Source organism: Bos indicus, chromosome 11, assembly GCF_029378745.1.
Source record: "Bos indicus isolate NIAB-ARS_2022 breed Sahiwal x Tharparkar chromosome 11, NIAB-ARS_B.indTharparkar_mat_pri_1.0, whole genome shotgun sequence".
NCBI lineage: Eukaryota > Metazoa > Chordata > Mammalia > Artiodactyla > Bovidae > Bos > Bos indicus.
This window is the reverse complement of record NC_091770.1, coordinates 22,153,241-22,173,519: the sequence shown is the minus strand read 5'-3', so window position 1 is coordinate 22,173,519 and position 20,279 is coordinate 22,153,241.

Below are 20,279 nucleotides of genomic sequence, written 5' to 3'. Positions count from 1 at the left end.
GTCGAGTGAAGGCAAGGGAAGTTTCATGAAACTTGATAGAACTAAAATTCTCTTTGGGAGAAAGGAAAAAACAATCTGGCCACTACAGAATATCATTCTACAATGAAAGGGACTCGATGAGTAGTCTTAGGGACAGAATTTGTCAGAACATGTTCTTCTGTAGAGGCGCATCAGAACCTGAGATGTGTGTCACCCAGGTAGGTTCATTATTAATACATTCACTCTAGGTGCCCTAATATAAGGAAATGAAAACCTTAAAGGCAGAACACATCACTTGCTTTTATACCTCAAGAATTTTAAGGACATACGTGTGTGAACTTAAGTTTTGATGAGGTGGTTAGTGCACAAAGGGAATATAAATGACTCATTTTCAATGACTCACTCTCATTCCCTCTTTTAAAAAAATTTTTAAATAGCATGTAATTTCAAAGGTTCAAATTATGTGATCAATTCTTCTATGACATGTGTTAAGAAATCCTTCAGCAATTAAAAATTTCCTAGGAGGAAGGGTATGATAGCAATCTGCTAGTATCTTTTTTATATCGATGTACCATTTTGCAAAAATAGCTCAACTCTCTTTATAAATAATTATTCTCAAGGTTTTCAAATAGTATGATTTTTAGTCTTCTCTAGTCTAGCCAAAGAAAGGCCAATGAGAGCACCTACAGTGAAAATAATGAGTGAAAATGACTCACCAAGAAAAAGGTACAATGTAGTGGAAAGAACTGAATTTAGGACAAAACAGGCAGGCATATGATACACAATGACAGAGGTTTTTACCAAAAACAAACAGGTTGAAGAGATAACTAGAGGCCTGAGGTTTCCCGGACATTACACCGAGATAAATCTGTCATGACGTGATTCTTACCATCAACTTCACAGACCTATGCACCATACACTCAGACATGTACATATTCTTAGTAATAGGGTCAAAATAATGAAATTCACATTGAGACTCATACACAAACCAAAAGGTTCCCAGTAGGGGTGTGGTAGCCATGGAGATTCTAGAAAGAACTTGCAAGACAGAAACCGGTACAGGCACTATGGAGAACAGTATGGAGGTTCCTCAAAAAACTAAAAATAAAACTACCATATGCCCCAGCAACCCCACGCCTGAACACAAACCTGGAGAAAACCATAATTCCAAAAGATACATCTACCCCAATGTTCAGCACTATTACAATAGCCAGGACATGGAAGCAACCTAAATGTCCATCAACAGAGGGATAGATAGAGAAGATGAGTTACATATATACAATGCACTATTCAGTTCAGTCGTGTCTGACTCTTTGCAACCCCATGAATTGCAGCACACCAGGCCTCCCTGTCCATCACCAACTCCCGGAGTTCACTCAGACTCACATCCATTCAGTCAGTGATGCCATCCAGCCATTTCATCCGCTGTCGTCCCCTTCTCCTCCTGCCCCCAATACCTCCCAGCATCAGAGTCTTTTCCAACGAGTCAACTCTTCGCATGAGGTAGCCAAAGTACTGGAATTTCAGCTTCAGCATCATTCCCTCCAAAGAAATCCCAGGGCTGATCTCCTTCAGAATGGACTGGTTGGATCTCCTTGCAGTCCAAGGGACTCTCAAGAGTCTTCTCCAACACCACAGTTCAAAAGCATCAATTCTTCGGCACCCAGCCTTCTTCACAGTCCAACTCACACATCCATACATGACCACTGGAAAAACCATAGCCTTAACTACACGGACCTTTCTTGGCAAAGAATGTCTCTGCTTTTGAATATACTATCTAGGTTGGTCATAACTTTCCTTCCAAGGAGTAAGCGTCTTTTAATTTCATGGCTGTAGTCACCATCTGCAGTGATTTTGGAGCCCCAAAAAATAAAGTCTGACACTGTTTCCACTGTTTCCCCATCTATTTCCCATGAAGTGATGGGACCAGATGCCATGATCTTAGTTTTCTGAATGTTGAGCTTTAAGCCAACTTTTTCACTCTCCACTTTCACTTTCATCAAGAGGCTTTTGAGTTCCTCTTCACTTTCTGCCATAAGGGTGGTGTCATCTGCATATCTGAGGTTATTGATATTTCTCCACCACAAATCTCTTTTACTTCACTTTCCTGGCATCCACTTCCCGAGGGACTCGACTGTCCAGAGTAACCATCACTTTCCTGTCACTAGACTGTTGTATCTACATGACACTGCCCTTGTCTTGTTACCAAAATAACAGAACAGTCAGCAATCAGAAACCTGTTGAGTCTAGCGGTGTGATAAGGCTGTTTCCTTGAACTCTACCCTCCAGTAGTTCTGACATGCTTGCAGTTCCCTCAAATTCACCATGAAATTTTCTTCTTCTTCCTTGACTTTTACCTGGTTTGTTGCTATTTACAATCCCGGATCAGATTAGGTATCTGTTCTTCTAGGAAGCCTTCTCTGACCTGAGCTCATTCATAGCTTTTGTAATCCTATTGTGTTTCAAAAGGATTATATATGTATCCCTTTTGTACCAATTAGACTATATAATCCAAAATTTCATGGCTATTTATCTTACTAGTCTATCATCTTGTGAGCAGAGACTATGTGTTTTAACCTCCAGTACTAAGCACAGCACTTGGTAACTAGAGTCAATAAATGCATAACCCATAGTGAACAATAGAACACATGTCACTGGGTACCACATTTATCTTCTTTGGTCTAAATCAAAATTATTTTTTTAATTCATTTCACCAAAGATTTTATTCTGGCTTCTTTTCTTGAACTGAAATTTGCTGCTAGTCATTGCTGTTGCTTTTTTAATGTCAGCTAACTTTTCTTGACCATGCCAAAGCCTTTGACTGTGTGGATAACAATAAACTGTGGAAAATTCTGAAAGAGATGGAAATACCAGACCACCTGACCTGCCTCTTGAGAAACCTATATGCAGGTCAGGAAGCAACAGTTAGAACTGGACATGGAACAACAGACTGGTTCCAGATAGGAAAAGGAGTATGTCAAGGCTTTATATTGTCACCCTGCTTATTTAACTTATATGCAGAGTACATCATGAGAAACACTGGGCTGGAAGAATCACAAGCTGGAATCAAGATTGCTGGGAGAAATATCAATAACCTCAGATATGCAGACAATACCACCCCTATGGCAGAAAGTGAAGAACTAACGAGCCTCTTGATGAAAGTGAAAGAGGAGAGTGAAAAAGTTGGCTTAAAGCTCAACATTCAGAAAACGAAGATCATGGCATCTGGTCCCATCACGTCATGGGAAATAGATGGGGAAACAGTGGAAACAGTGTCAGACTATTTTTCTGGGCTCCAAAATCACTGCAGTTGGTGACTGCAGCCATGAAATTAAAAGATGCTTACTCCTTGGAATAAAAATTATGACCAACCTAGACAGCATATTCAAAAGCAGAGACATTACTTTGCCAACAAAGGTCCGTGTAGTCAAGGCTATGGTTTTTCCAGTGGTCATGTATGGAGGTGAAAGTTGGGCTGTGAAGAAAGCTGAGCGCCAAAGAATTGATGCTTTTGAACTGTGGTGTTGGAGAAGACTCTTGAGAGTCCCTTGGACTCCAAGGAGATCCAACCAGTCCATTCTGAAGGAGATCAGCCCTGGGATTTCTTTGGAAGGAATGATGCTAAAGCTGAAATTCCAGTACTTTGGCCACCTCATGGGAAGAGCTGACTCATTGGAAAAGACTCTGATGCTGGGAGGGATTGGGGGCAAGAGGAGAAGGGGACGACAGAGGATGAGATGGCTGGATGGCATCATTGACTCGATGGATGTGAGTCTGAATGAGCTCCAGGAGTTGGTGATGGACAGGGAGGCCTGGCGTGCTGCGATTCACGGGGTTGCAAAGAGTCGGACACAACTGAGCAACTAAACTGAACTGAACCTTTTCTTGATTACGCTCAAGTTTTTCTTTTTGCATTTGCTTTCTGTTTTTGTCTGTTATGTTGGTTTTGGAGTTAATCTCTGTTATATCATTTGTGTGGGAAACTATATTCCAGGTTCCAAAAAGTTTTATATATTCTATAGGGTTTTAGTAATGGATTCTGCCTTTACAAAACCAACTAAACAGCTATACAAGGTAATGCCAAGCTACCATGATGGGGTTGTGAAGAGTGAGCAAGGAAGTGTTCCTTTCCTGGAGACTGTATGAACATGTTTATAAGCTAAAAATTTTTTTAAAAAAGAAAAAGAAGAAGGACAAGGTGGCAGAGTCAGGATACTTCTATGTTTGTCCTCAAGATTTCTGTTAATTAAACTAATTCAAATAACCATGCTTGAGATGTATTAAAGGTTTCAATAAATCAGGTAAGGCCCTGGATTAAGCAATTCATATATAGTATTTAATTCTTCCTAGTAGCTCAGAGCTTCCCTGATGGCTCAGTGGGTAAAGAATCCACCTGCAATGTGGGAGACCTGGGTTCGATCCCTGGGTTGGGAAGATACCCTAGAGAAGGAAATGGCTACCTACTCCAGTATTCTGGCCCGGAGAATTCCATGGACTGTAGAGTCCACCGGGTCTCAAAGAGTCAGACACAACTGAATGACTTTCACTTCAGTGGCTCAGATATTAAAGAGTCTGCCTGCAATGTGGGAGACCCGGGTTCAGTCCCTGGGCTGGGAAGATCCCCTGGAGAAGGGAATGGCAACCCACACCAGTATTCTTGCCAGGAAAATCCCATGGACAGAGGAGTCTGGTGGGCTACAGTCCATGGGATCACAAAGAGTCAGACATGACTGAGCGACCATCACTCACTCAGGTACTGTGAGACAAGTATTATCTCCCCCATTTTATAGAACATGAGACTGAGGCTTAGAAATGTGAAGTCGTTGTCCAGGGTGGAAGAGCTAGCCAGAGATGGAGATAGAATTTGACAAGACAAAGACTGGCTCCAGCTGTACCTCGGTGAAGCATGGCTTCCTGTCCAACCCCATTAAGCTGTCAGGAAGAGTGATTACCCACAGGCATGGTGAATAGGTTTTAACTCATGCCAGCTCTGATAAATTTGTGATTGTTTTGATAAAGATTCCAATGCTCCATCAGAGCTCAGAGAAAAAGAATGCTGTTCTCACTTAGTAATATCTGCCTTTGGTGAGAAAGTGGAAGAGGGACTATTTGCTATGTATTTGCCAACCCTGGAATAGTGAATTCTCTGGAGAGTTTCTATCTTTTCAATACTCCAGTTAGAGTCATAAGAAGAAAAATAACATTGACAATTGCTGCCACTCCTGATTTATTTTTTAATGGAAAGACACCCATCTGTGATATAAAACTTAAAAATGGAATTCAAGCTGCTAAATTGTTCTGAAATCTGTATTGGGAAAGGTTAACCTCAACTACCACTGCTTCCAACATTCTATAACTTTTTTAAATGATAGAAGAAGTGATAGTCCAGCAGAAGGGACAAAATGAAGTGGTATGCTTCCCCCGCACACCCCCCCCCAAAAAAAAAAAAAAAAAACTAACTAAACTTCCTTATAACTGTCAACCAACTGCCAGGAGCTTCATGAGTCATGCACCCAGATTAATATATCTCAGTTCACCATTGACCCAGGGAAATATACAGGAAAATCACATCTGTCTAAATATATCCAACCATTTCTCATCACCAGACCAGCAACTGCCATGACCCAAGTCATTCTCATTGCTCACCTGGGTGACTAATATCCCTCTACATGGCCTCGTGGTTTCTATAATACCTTTGTCCTCCGCAGATTTTAGCACAGGTGCCAGACCAATTCTCTTAAAAGCATAAGTCAGATCCAATCACCCATTCCTTTGCTCAAAACCATCCAACATCCCATACTCCTCAGAGGAAAAGCCAAAGTCCATACAGTGGCCTCTGAGGCACTAAGCTGCCTTTTATTCCCCTTCCCATCTGCATCTCACTTCTGTCCCCTGCCTCCCAACTCTACTGACACTAGCCTTTGCTATTCTGTAAACATGCCAGGCTTGCTCCATCTCAAAGCTTTAGTGCTTGTGGTTCTCTCTGACTGGAATGTTCTCCCCAGGTCTCCCCACAGACTCACTCTCTCTTGTCTTTGTTCCAACATCCTCTTCTCAATGAGGCCTTTCTACCTAACACTGCAACCCCACATTCTCTACCATATCTGCCTTCTCTGCTTTTTACAAAATACTTTTTCTGAATACCTTACAACCATCCTACACATCGCATACTCACTTTTTGTTGACTTGCTCCTTCTCTCCACCCTGACTGAACTGCAACCTTCCTGAGGGCAGGGACATCTTCTGCTTTGTTTTCTGCTGTCTTCCCAGGAGAAATTGTGGCTGCCACGTAGTATGAATGAACGAAGTATCTAGACCTACAAAGTCTGTTTCCTGGAAAACAGAGAAAAAGAAAGTAAAATCAAAATTCTAAACTTTTTTTTTAAACAGTGAATCCAGAATGTATAAAGATTCCTAAATGTGGCTTTATGTGGGAACCTGAGTTTTTCCTGTGGTCATGTATGGATGTGAGAGTGGACTGTGAAGAAAGCTGAGCACCGAAGAATTGATGCTTTTGAACTGTGCTGTTGAAGACTCTTGAGAGTCCCTTGGACTGCAAGGAGATCCAACCAGTCCATTCTAAAGAAGATCAGCCCTGGGATTTCTTTGGAAGGAATGATGCTAAAGCTGAAACTCCAGTACTTTGGCCACCTCATGCGAAGAGTTGACTCATTGGAAAAGACTCTGATGCTGGGAGGGATTGGGGGCAGGAGGAGAAGGGGACAACAGAGGATGAGATGGCTGGATGGCATCACTGACTCGATGGACATGAGTTTGAGTGAACTCCAGGAGTTGGTGTTGGACAGGGAGGCCTGGAGTGCTGTGATTCATGGGGTCACTAAGAGTTGGACACGACTGAGCAACTGAACTGAGTTTATTTCTTTTTTTATTGGAGTACAATTGGTTTACAATGTTGCGTTAGTTTCTGCTCTACAATGCAGTGAATCATGTAGGTACGCATATATCCCCTCCCTCTTGAACCACCCTCCCACCTCCCAAACTCCCTCCCATCCCCCTCCCATCCCACTCCTCTAGGTCATCACAGAGCACTGAGCTGAACTCCGTGTGCTATTCAGCAGCTTCCCACTAGCTATCAGATTTCACACCCGTAGTGTATATATGTCAGTCCTACTCTCCCCGTTTGTCTCATCCTCCCTTTCCCTGCTGTGTCCACATACCCATTCTCTATGTCTGTGCCTCTATTCCTGCCCTGCAAATAGGTTCATCTGTACCATTTTCCTAGAGGACTGTTACTTAATAAAGATGCCAATTTCCAGGGGTCTTAGTCCCCAAGACTCCACACTAAAGTGCTCAGTTCAGAGTGACCACAAAAGCACTTTTTGTCCTCACTACTGTGTAGCCAGAACGGATGAATCATAATATGCGTTGTACTGCCGCCAGCCCAGGTGATTCTTGTGCACTTGAAAGTCTGAGAAGCATGATCCTGAGTAATGAGTTCCAGCAAAGGGCTCTGAGGCCTTATCAATGGATGTACAAGTCAGTCTTCTGACTCCAGGAAACCTATGTGTTCCTTGTTCTTAGACACAGAGCTTTAAAAAAAAAAAAATGTTGACTTCAATTGTCAAGGTTCCATTTCCAAGTCCAGTTTCAGCTACATGTGAAATCTCCTAAAAAAGAAAAATCTTTGCTCAGTGTCCCATCCTGCCTTTAGTTCACATGCTGTGGCCAGCATGCATCTCAGCTTAGCCAAGAAAGCATCACACAAAGAAAGTAATGCCAGAACACTTACATTGAAAGCCCATTGATCGATCACGTTTCCCTCTTGGGGCCCCTGAGTCATCTGTTTAGGCAGAGAGAAATATGGGCCCTCCCTCCCATCAAGGAAATTTTGAGTTTCAGATGGGATGGTATTTGTGAAAGTCCTCTGAAAGGATAATAGTGCTGCATAAGATGAGGTATTATCTAAGCATTAGTATTTTACTTGCCATTTCCTAATACATGCTTGGTTCATGCTTAATGAGATGGATTCACTCCACATCACGATTAGCAGTTGAGGCCCAACTGTTGTTTGTTCTTGTGCCAGAAGCCATAGCAGCTAAGGTAGGACATCTTCCAATCAGATGGTTTTGGTCCTAATTATTTTGCACAGCACCGACACAGCAATACACTTTCCCTTGCCACTGACAGTATTATAAGAAATAACTATCCTTCCTTCCTGAATCATCAAATCATTAGAACCAAGTCTCTCCCCACCCGTTGCCTAGAGTTCTCATCCTCTTTCTGTGCTTCAACCATCCTGTCCCTGACAAATCTTCCATCACATTGAGGAGCAACTCGCCTTGTCCTCGCCAAGAAGGAAACTTCTCACCCATGGGAGCAAACAGTTGCTGTCCTTGCTAAAACAGATGTTTTAGCAAACATGCAGGCTAAAACATCTCATAAATCCACATTCCTATCGATAACATCTTCTATTTGCCCTGGGAATTTGGATATCATTCCCAGCTCTTCAGCTCTTGCTGATTCCTCTCTGACTTCATTGTTGTCTTCTGAATTCACAGGATTCATCCACCAGCAATTCCACTACCTCTCCAGGCCCGCCAGTTGTGATCTTTGCCTCTATGCTATATTGTCGACCCGAACCAAAGTGCCTGGGCCTGGCCCCTCTGAGTTACTTGATCCCAAGGCCACTCAAGAGCTAGTACTGGTACCAACATGCTGGTCCTTCTCATGAAACAGCTCACTCTGCTTGTGCCATTATCTGGGTGCCATTTCCATCTACAACCCCATGGTTGTTCTATGGGACACTCTCCAACAGCTCCCATAAGTTCTTTTATTTTAAAAGATGAACTTATCCAGTGAAGTATAGTGAACATATAGAGAAACACATGAGTCATAAACAGCTCAGTAAATATTCAGAGTGAGCACATGGGTATGATTTCCATTCAGATCAAGAAATAGAACATTTCCAGCATCTTAGAAGCCCCTTCATGCCATTTCTTAGTTATTAAAATCCCCAAGATAAAATACTGGCTACTCCCAGTCATCATCCACCTCCCAACAAAGAACCATTCCCTTGACTTTTAATACCATAGGTTCATTTTGTCTACTTTTGAGCTTTACCTATGGATTCGTGCAGGATGGATTCTTTTCTGCCTGCCTTTTTCTACAAAGCAGGTCTATAAGAGTCATCTGTGTTGTTGCATGCAGCAGTTTTTTATTACCATAAAATATTGTAGGTTATAAATATACCACTACTTACCTACTTTTGATGAACATTTGGCTATTTCCAGCTTTGTTCTGTTAAAAGTAGCATTGCTATAAACATCTTTATTTATACATGTCTCTTGGTGAACATAATGTACACATTTCCTGTTGAGTATATAACTGATTGAAAGGATGTATATGCCTTCACTGTCAGTACATGTGACAGTTTTTCCAAAGCTATTGTGCCAGTTTACACTCCCATCAACAGTATTTGTGAATTCCAGTTACTCTACATCTTTGCAAACATCCGGTAATGTATTTTACATTTTAGCCATTCCAATTATTGTGATTTAATGCGACCTCTCATGACTGATAATTTCAGGCATCTTTTCCTGTGTTTATTTGCATTTTAGATATTTGCTTTTATAAGTGCCTGTTCAAATACTTTGCCCATTTTTCTGTTCACACATCTTTTTCTTATTGCCATATGGGGTAAACATATTTACATTTGTAGGTGGTAGAAATGTCATCTCCCACTCTGCAATTTGCCTTATCACTCTCTAGTGTCTTTTGATAGAGAGATGTTCCTAACTTAGAGTTCAGAAATCAAAATTTTTCCCTTTTGGTTATTGCTTTCTATGTGTCCAAAAATCCCAGCAAGCGATCGTCTGCCTCTAACGGATGCGCATTGTCCCCACCATGGCATCTGTTGATATGAAAGTCACTCAAAATAGTCGACCTTTAAAGTCATACAAATGGCAAAATTTCTCAGGTTTTCCCTGAAATTGACTTCTCAAAGGTCAGCCAAGAGCTAGCCTAGACCTTTGAGTCATCCACATACTGCTGATATAAGATTTATTGACATTGGCTTGAGAAATCCAGTCCCAAAACATCCCCAGTGAATGAAGCAAATACCTGTTTTAAAAAATGCCTATCTCACAATCACTTATCAATTTGTTAAATAAAGACAGAAAGTATTATATTTAATTATATTGCCTTGTAAAAAAAAAATATTGATCAGCATTAGATTGTGAGGACCTTTATACCCCAGAGACAATTTAGGGCCATTTTGTTGAATCCTCATCACAGAGAAGATAATATTATATCTTTTACAGATGAGAATTTGAAGTACAACTGTAAGAATTTAGATAATACTTGAAAGCCCATAGAACAGAGCTTGTGACATTGACTAAGCAGTCAGTAAATCTTGGCTATTGTTGTTGCTGTTATTGCAAGTCCGTCACTTTGCAGTGGTAAAAAATAAGGCCCACAGAGATAAAGCACCCAGTTCTCAACTCACATGGCTATCTCGTCGCAGAATTAAAACTAAACCCCATGTAATCATATTCTCAGCCAATAGATCCTTTTTCTTAAACAGTCTGTCAGCATTGCCCGCTGGAAATAGTTTCTGAGGATATTCACAGAGCAATGGATTCATAAACACAATAGCTGATGGGGGTGAAGCACATTACTTCATATTTTCATTTTTATCACTCTATAAATACTGTGCTTATTATGATTTGATCTTTTTGTTGCTGAAACAACATCCTTCCTATTTTTCAAATAAGATCATTTTACTTCGAATATGAATGTTACCTTCTCCACCAAAATGATAATTAATGGTGAGTGTTTCAGTTAATTTTGTTGGGTAACAAACTATCAAAAAATGTGATAATATAGAACAGCAATCATTTTTTTTCCCCCCTCAGGAATCTAAGGGTCAGCAGTTTAGGCTGTGCTTACCTGAGTTGGACTCATTCACACTTTTGTGCTCAACTACAGATCAGCTACCCAGCTCTGCTCCCGGGGGTTGAACTTCAGCTGCTGGGTTGATGGTGTCTCTGGGCCATGTAGCTCTCTTTTTCCCATAGTCAGCCTGGGCTTATTTGAATGGTGATTCCAAGAGAGCAAATCAAAGCATGAAAAGCCTCTTGGGACCCATACTCAGAGCAAAGCACTCGTGCTACATTCTATCGGCCAAAGCAAATCACAAGTTGTTGGAGGTGGTCACGGAGATGATGTGACTGCTGGTTGACCCAGGCAAGTGGAGGCTCCTCATCTGCTAATAATGATTATTTAAAAATGCTTTTGCAATTCAAAACGCCACTTTTTTAAAATAGAAATCTATACCTCAGAAATCATTCCCAATATATGTTGAAAGATAAACAATTCATTCTTGGTGTTAGAATAACCTGTTCTTGGAATGGAGGTCCCACTATTCCCAAATGAGCAGCAACTTCAAGGACTAGGATGCACCAGTGAGAAAGTAAGGCGTAGTTGAGACCATCCAGATTGCATACGTGACTGAACCCAGTTAAAGCCTCCACATCAATTTTCAGGATTCTGACAGTCAGGTGGGAAAATCGACTCATCTTGCAGCTGCCCCAGACAAGCCACAAGCCACATCTTGCAGTTGCCCCAGACAACACTTATATGGGTTGTTCATTAAACCTTAAAGCTACCAGTCTGGAGTGATCTGCCTCTTTCTTCCATCTCTCCTCACCCTCTGTGCATGAAGGCCAATTTGCAAACCAACACAAGTCCAGCCCAGATTCAAGAAGTGAGGAGGTAGACTCTACCTCTCAATGGAAGATATTGCAAAATCACACTGTCAAAGTCAGATACAGTGAGGGAAACAGTTGTGGCTGCTTTTGAAAAACTTTATGACATTGAATATATGTAAGTGTCATGTAAATACGTGAATTCTATCCTTGTGTGGATTAGAATTCCTGCTTTCTTTTAGCAAAATAAAACTTTCTCCATAGTCACTAAAATAAAGATTTATATATTTTTTCCTATCATATGAGCAAATATTTTAAAATTATAATACCCAAGGTTGACAAATTAGGAAGGAAATGTGCATTCTCATATGTATATGCAAAGTGCATACTTTTTGAATCAAGAATCTCATGATGAAGTTATGTTTTAAAAATGTGGATTTCAATCCTGAACCCCTCTCCCTGTGGCAGATTCACGTTGATGTTTGGCAAAACCAATACAATATTGTAAAGTAATTAGCCTCCAATTAAAATAAATTTAAAAAAAAGTTTCTGAAAAACAAAATGTGGATTTCACAAAGATATACCTTCCTCCCACAGCTATTTAATTAAGCTTTTTTTTTTTTTTTAACACTGAAACACTGAAAAAGTTGAGGCCTAACAATAAATTGGTTAAACACACTCTGATATAACCATATAATGAAATACTATGAAGTGAAGTGAAGTCGCTCAGTCATGTCCAACTCTTTGCTACCCCGTGGAGTATAGCCCACCAGGCTCCTCTGTCCATGGGATTTTCCAAGCAAAAATACTGGAGTGGGTTGCCATTTCCTATTCCAGGGGATCTTCCCAACCCAGGGATCAAACTCAGGTCTCCCGCATTGCAGGCAGATGCTTTAACCTCTGAGCCACTAAAGTCATTCAAATGAAGATGTAGTCAAATATTAAATGATATGGAAAGGTAGTCACAACATATTAAGATCAACACAATTATGGTGTTATTTGCTTTATTTGCATTTTTGAATTATAACTACTTTCTAAAGATATTACAATTGTATTTTTGTTTTTTTACAATCAAATGGATAGATGCCCTTTGACAATAAACTTGTCAGTCCTTTTACCTGCTGCAAATGTTGCATTAAGAAAAAACTAAATCTACCTTTAGTTCAGTTGCTCAGTCATGTCCAAATCTGTGACCCCATGAACCACAGCAAGCCAGGCCTCCCTGTCCATCACCAACTCCCAGAGTTTACCCAAACCCATGTCCTTCAAGGTGATGATGCCATCCAGCCATCTCATCCTCTGTCGTCCCCTTCTCCTTCTGCCCTCAATCTTTCCCAGCATCAGGGTCTTTTCCAGTGAGTCAGCTCTTCACATCAGGTGGCCAAAGTATTGGAGCTTCAGCTTCAACATCAGTCCTTCCAATGAACACCCAGGACTGATCTCCTTTAGGATGGACTGGTTGGATCTCCTTGCAGTCCAAGGGACTCTCAAGAGTCTTCTCCAACACCACAGTTCAAAAGCATCAATTCTTCAGCCCTCAGCTTTCTTCACAGTCCAACTCTCACATCCATACATGACTACTGGAAAAAACATAGCCTTGACTAGACGGATTTTGTTGGCAAAGTAATGTCTCTGCTTTTTAACATGCTGTCTAGGTAGGTCATAACTTTCCTTCCAAGGAGTAAGCGTCTTTTAATTTAAATGCTGCAATCACCATCTGCAGTGATTTTGGAGCCCAGAAAAATAAAGCCAGCCACTGTTTCCACTGTTTCCCCATCTATCTGCCATGAAGTGATGGGACTGGATGCCATGATCTTAGTTTTCTGAATGTTGAGCTTTAAGCCAACTTTTTCACTCTCCTCTTTCACTTTCATCAAGAGGCTCTTTAGTTCTTCTTCACTTTCTTCCATAAGGGTGGTGTCATCTGCATATCTGAGGTTATTGATATTTCTCCTAGCAATCTTGATTCCAGCTTCAGTGTAGGCTATTATCACAGAAGAACTTACGAATCTCATGTACTGTAACACATTGTTTAAACTTGAAGCTGTGCCATGAGTCATGAACCCATGCTTGCCAGTCATTTTCTGTTTTAATACTCCAGTAACCGGGATAGGCAGCACAGTTCTTTTGGGGATGGAAGTCATAAAATGTTGTTAATAGGCACAGCTTTGCCATGTTCCAGTTGAATGACTTGAAAAAAATCCTTTTTGTTTCATTTTTCCATCTGTCAGATGAGGATACAACTCACCAAACTTCTTGAGAGCAAAAACTGACCAGGTCTAATTCAACTTTGTGTCCTCAGCCATGCCTAGGGATACATTATTTGTCTTCCAATAGTGCACCTGCCTACTTCATGGAGGTGTCTGGGGAGTCATGGAGGATGCATCACTCTATTAGGAAGGTTTCCATAAGGAGGGAAGATGAATCAGACACCACTTATGTACCATGTCAAGTCCTCTCATATTCACCTATGTCAGGGCATTTGGCCACTTGTTCTAACCTCAGTGACTGCAGTATACTAACTCTATGGGAAATCTGTCCAATCTCACTTGGGACAACCCAACAGCATCTTACCACACACCCATATCAAGGAATATTGAGACACTACAGGACCCACACACATGCAACACAAAAGCACATAAGAATTGGCACTTAAGGTGATACTCTGACCAGTGGAAAAAGTCTTTTCCCTTCCTCCCCAAAAGAGACCATCCTGAGAAATGGCCATTTATATGGCCAGTGAAACATGGGTAGTGCATCATCATGTTAGATCGCGCACCTTCCTTGCTTCACTTCCCCTTTCCCTCACTTCTACTTCCTAGGATTTCAGGCCCCCACAGGAAGGGCCCTGAAGGGCAGTGGTTAATGAAATCCTGGTGGACAGAGCTGTCAGCAGTATATCTGACATTCACTTTGTAGGGAGAGATCACTTAAGGTATAGATATACAAGGAATCCAGGGCAGTTGATTGGCTGGTTTGTCAGGGGCCCAAAAGGAACAGATTAGAAGACTGGGGAGAAAGAGTTCTATGAAAGACATAAAACGGTGGACATTTTTGAGCACAGGCACAAAGTGTGCAAGGTTATGCCTCACGTTCTTCAGAGAATGTGAGTGTCCTCCAGAGCACCCACCATAGAGGAGATTCTCAAAGACCAAATGGATAGGAATGACTTGTCCTGCATAAGGCCAGGCTGTCTCCTTGACTACCCAAGGTGGCATGATGAGCCCATACACAGAACAATCATGGTGTAGGAATGGAAGCTACAAAAGGACCCCTCAGCATGGACTCACTTTAAGCGAGACTGACCCAGTTCTACTACTGCTGAATGCACAAGCTGCAGAAGGAAAAATTAATGCCGAGCCCTCATATGGCACCATGCTGGAGGGGACCAGCCAACTGTTTGATGGCAAGTTAATTATATCCATTCCACCTTAGAGGAGATAGCAATTTATCACAACCAGAATCCATGTCTACTCTGTATATATGTTCTCCTTCCTTGCTACAGAGCAGTATTATCCTCTGAGAAGATATGCAATGTCTGTTCTCCTGACATGACATTCCATATAACATGGCCTTGGACCAAAGGACCAATTTCTTATTAAGAACATTCAACAACAGGTATACAAAACATGATACCCAAAAGCAGTCAAGCTAACAAAATGCTGAATAGGCGGCAAAAGGCTCAGTTCTTTAGCAATGTTGAAGATGGCCTCAACACACCAGGGCTTTCTTACCTAAAATGTGATATACACATTTAACCAATAGCACTCTGTTCTCAATATGGAAAATATGAGACTCCAAAGGGTAAAAATAGGTTTTGCCCCTTTCATCATCACTTCTGGTGACCCACTGTGGAATTTGTGTTTCTCATACTATTTCCTAATTTGGGATGGGGGTAGGGATAAAGTGAGCAGTGTGAGGAATAAATTTTTCCATCAGGTAACACACAATGATTGCAGTGAATTCTCCACTGTAATACCAAAGGCTTCCTTACATTATCAGACAAAGAAGAGAATCATCCTATTGGTAACAGCAATCAACCCTGACTGCCATGAGGAGCTGGGGTAGCTGTCATACAATGGATGAAGGGAAGAGAAGCAGAGGATTCCCTGGAATCCTTGGTGCTTCTCAGTCAATAATCACAGTAAACAGACAACAGTAGCCTTCACAGCCTGACATAAACAAGGCATAGAAAACCTGAGGGATGAAGGTTTGAGTCACCTTACTGGGTAAGCACATCAGATCTGTTCAGGTGTTGGCCACAGGTAGGAGAAATCTAAAAGAGATGGTGGAGGAGGGAGATGATACACTATTAATTAGCAACTGTCATCTGCATCATTAACCATCTTGTCCAAGTTTCTGCAGAGTTTGAGCTGCCCATTACCTTGGAAGGTCCTCTAACTGGATTTGTGCTCTCCCCTCCCAGAGAGGCCATCATTTCATAGTATAGGAGCCAAACATGATGTCTGTTCTCAATCCTGCACCATGTACTTCTTGTCTCCTGCCCAGGGGTTCCTGTTGTTACTATGATGGAATATGCTGCAGAGCCCACATAGGCATATCCAAGGTGTTCAGAGGAATTAACACCCATGAAGTTAACTTTAGACCAAGGGCAGGCAGGAACAGTGGATAAATTCTTCTCACTTCTTCCCTTGGACAGACTTTTTGTAGACCAGTCATTTACATAATCTCTAAGAAGATGATCCAGCAAGATGAGCAGCTGATCTTGACACCAAGTGGTGGTGGGCTCGATAATGTACCTTTGTATTGGCCTTCCCTCCTTTCCTAACTCAATTCTGTCTTCCCTGCTGTTCCTTGGGACTATACTTCCAAATAAAGTAGCACAGAAGCCTCTGCCTCGGGCTTTGATTTCAGCAAAAACCAGGATAAGACAGAAAGCAATGGGTAAGCACAGCTGTGACGTTCACTCCAGAGGAGAAAAACCTCTGAGGTAGACAGCAAGGAATCTAGAAGTGGGAGGACACAGTCCACTATTCCCAGAAACATGAGTCTTCATGAATTTCCCAGGGACCTGGGTTCAATGCCAGGATTAAGGCAAAGACTAGTCCTATAGTCAACAAATGGATAAATATTCCCAAAACTCCCTTTCTTCTTCATCAACCTTAGAATCTATCTTTCCTGTTCTGATGATGTTGACCCTATCTTCATCCCCAAGGATGGTCATGATACCAGGCATGGCCTATCAAAAGCCCCCCACCCCTAGAACCATGATTGTTTCAAGGATTAGTCTCTGATTAGAACCAAACCAGTCAGGATCTTCTCTGGGATCTTTCTACCAGTTCTATAAGGGAAAAAAAAAAAAAAAAAAAAGCTCTCTTTTTACTGGGGCACTCAGACTGGGAGGATGTGAGTCTTGAGCTTCTAGTGGTCTTCACTCATGTCCCATGGAATCTGCCCAGTAATACAACCAAAAGGAAAAACTCAGAGCAGCAAAAAAAGACTTTTATTATTGATGCCACTGCCATAGGTCCAGGTGGGACTATCAAGAGATAAGCATACATTAGTTTCTAGGAAAGTAGTCAGGGATGTTTATGACCACAACACTGTCACAATGAGGCGAGCCCTTATTAGCTTCCCTGGTGGCTCGGACAGTAAAGAATCCGCCTGCAATGTGGGAGACCTGGGTTCAGTCCCTGGGTTAGGAAGATCCCCTGGAGGAGGGCACGGCAACCCATTCCAGTATTCTTGTCTAGAGAATTCCATGGACAGAGGAGCCTGGCGAGCTACAGTCCATGGGGTCACAAAGAGTCAGACACAACTGAGCCACTAAGCGCACAGCACAAGTGAGATTTGAAGGCTGTCAAAATGCTATCAAAGATAGTGTAAGCATAACAATCTACAACTTAGAGCTAGCTTCACGCATGTCTGGATCTGGGGTTCCACACATTATAACCATGACTACCTCTGTTCCTCTATTTTCAGCTCTAAATTCTACTCTCTTTTTGGAGGGGAGGGGCTTCACTATTGGGCAGCATTCATGTGCAGAACAGTCATGGCCTTGAGGATCAGAGTGATTATGGTAACTGTAATAACAGGTGGTGATTACAGCCAGTGAGCGGGGAGTGGGAGAGGGAGCTCCAAGTCGGGGAGCAACACGTCCATCTCACAGCCAGAAGAATATATGCTCCCTCCCTTTCTGGATTTGGTGAAGATTGTAAGGTAAACAGAGGCAGAAATCAAAGTTGGAGTCCTAGGGGTCCCCTGGAAGGGAGCTAGGGAGAAAAATGTTGCTTTTGATTGGCACTTTTTTCCTCAGTGGCTCCACCTTTGTCTACTATAAGCATGCTGCTAAGTCACTTCAGTCGTGTCCGACTCTGTGTGACCCCATAGACGGCAGCCCACCAGGCTCCCCCATCCCTGGGATTTTCCAGGCAAGAACACTGGAGTGGGTTGCCATGTCCTTCTCCAATGCATGAAACTGAAAAGTGAAAGGGAAGTCGCTCAGTCGTGTCTGACTCTTCGTGACCCCATGGACTGCAGCCCACCAGGCTCCTCCGTCCATGGGATTCTCCAGGCAAGCATGAACCACATCAAATGTTAAGCAGATAACATCTGACAGACACAAGACCATATTTCCTCTTCTCCTTACCACAATAACATTCCCCTGCACACCATTTGGATTTATCACTCTTGCCCAGAATTCTAACAGCTGAGTCATGAGAAACCACAAACTGAGAAACAATTTGATTAAAAAAAAAATTTTTTTTAAGTTAACATAAGCATCAAACTGTAAAACATGCATATATGAAATTTAGTTTTGCAATTAAACAAAATTCCCAACAAAGTCAATTTCATACCTCCTAAGACATACATAGGTAACATTCTTATGATGCCTAGGAATTAAGCATATAAGTGGTTTGAAGAAATTACTTGTTGCATTTTTCATAAAGTCAAGGCAAACTGTATGAAAAATGAGTCAGTTGTCGAGACAGGAAAGAAAACAAATGGTCCCCTTAATCCTCTCCCATCAAGAAGCAATTCTGGGAGGAGCTAATCAGTGCCCAAAGGACCCCAACCCTTGCCAGGAATGTAAACTTCCCACCCTACTCCTAGCAACCAGGGCCAAGACAGTGGCCAGCTGGTGGGTGGAAAATAGCTGGAGCTTCACTTGCCCTGTGATTAATCCAAGAGATTCCAGAGCACCTTCCTGTTTCTTTTAAAGAACATACAACATTAGACCAAAAGGATTTTGAAGGCAAGAAACTCCACATCCAAGATGTCTAATACAGCAATTTTGCCAAAATCAGGGGTTTCCTGTCTTTAATTTCTTTTGCTTTCTATAAAATTTTAGGCATGCAATGAGCTCAAAGAAGAAAGGATGAAGGGCTGAACTGTGATCCTTCCAGAAAAAATGAAAACAAATGAAACAAAATAAATGAAGCTAATGTGTGTATGCGTGCTCAGTTGTGTCCGACTCTTTGTGACCCCATGGACTGTAGCCCACCAGGCTTCTCTGTCCATGGAACTTTTTCAGGTAAGAATACTGGAGTGGGATGCCATTTGCTACTTCAATGGACCCTCCAACCCAAGCATCAAACTTACATCGCTTGTGTATCCTGCATTGGCAGGTGGGCCCAAATGAAGCTAATACTAATAGTTATTTGGAAGGAAATATATAATAAAATAACTGATACTTTCCTTTAATTTTAAGAAAAGCAGACAATAAGAATCTAAAATTCAAGCCCAAACATCCCCTTCCATACTTCTTACCTCTCCACTACTATGTCCCTACCTGGAAAGGTGCTCTGATACCTGAGGGCAATAAAATGTTGAGAAGGAGAGGGACCCTGCCTGTCTATAGCCAGGGAAGTAGAGGGTATGTGAACGTGAAGAGCCCCCTAACCCAGGCTCTGGGGGTTAGAAAAGCTTCCTGCAGAGAATGATATCTTTGCCCAAAACTAAAACTCAAGTTTCTACAACGTGGAGAATAGTGTTCCAGGAAGAGGAATAACATACATTAAGCCTGGAGAGGATACTATCACTGAAAGATGCTCAGGTGAGTTCATTTGAGAGACAGATGTAGGTAGAGAGCAGAGAATGAGAAAGAGATGAAAATGGTGGGAAAGAGGCAGGAACAAGATCATGAAGGATTTTAAGTCATGTTTAGGTGTTTGCAAATTATCGTAAGAAAAACAAGACATGAGGAGATTTAACTGAGGGAGGGACCTATACGTAAGTATTTGAGAATCTTTGCAATCCCAGTGTCTAGTATGATGCCCAATTCTTAACAAGTGTTTAATAAATGCAGGGGGGTGAGGAGGTATGGCAAGTACAGAAGAGAAGACTAACCAATAAAAAGATGGGTTTTATAGACTGTTATAAAGTATTTATAAACATACTCATAATTTTAAGTGTATGCTATAAAACAATCAACTCATTAGATCACAGTCACAAAACAAAACCCATCACAATGTTTAAGATGCTAATATTACATCTTAAATATTAAAAACAAAACCATAAGTTACTTCATGAATGTTTCCTCATTGCATAAATTCAATAGTTAAATGCTAACACTAAGGGAATAGGTGGCAAAGGTGTTCTGGAACTTGAGGCAAGGAAAGATGATAGCATAACCATAAAGAGTATGGGCTGTGGTTTACTCTACCTACATTC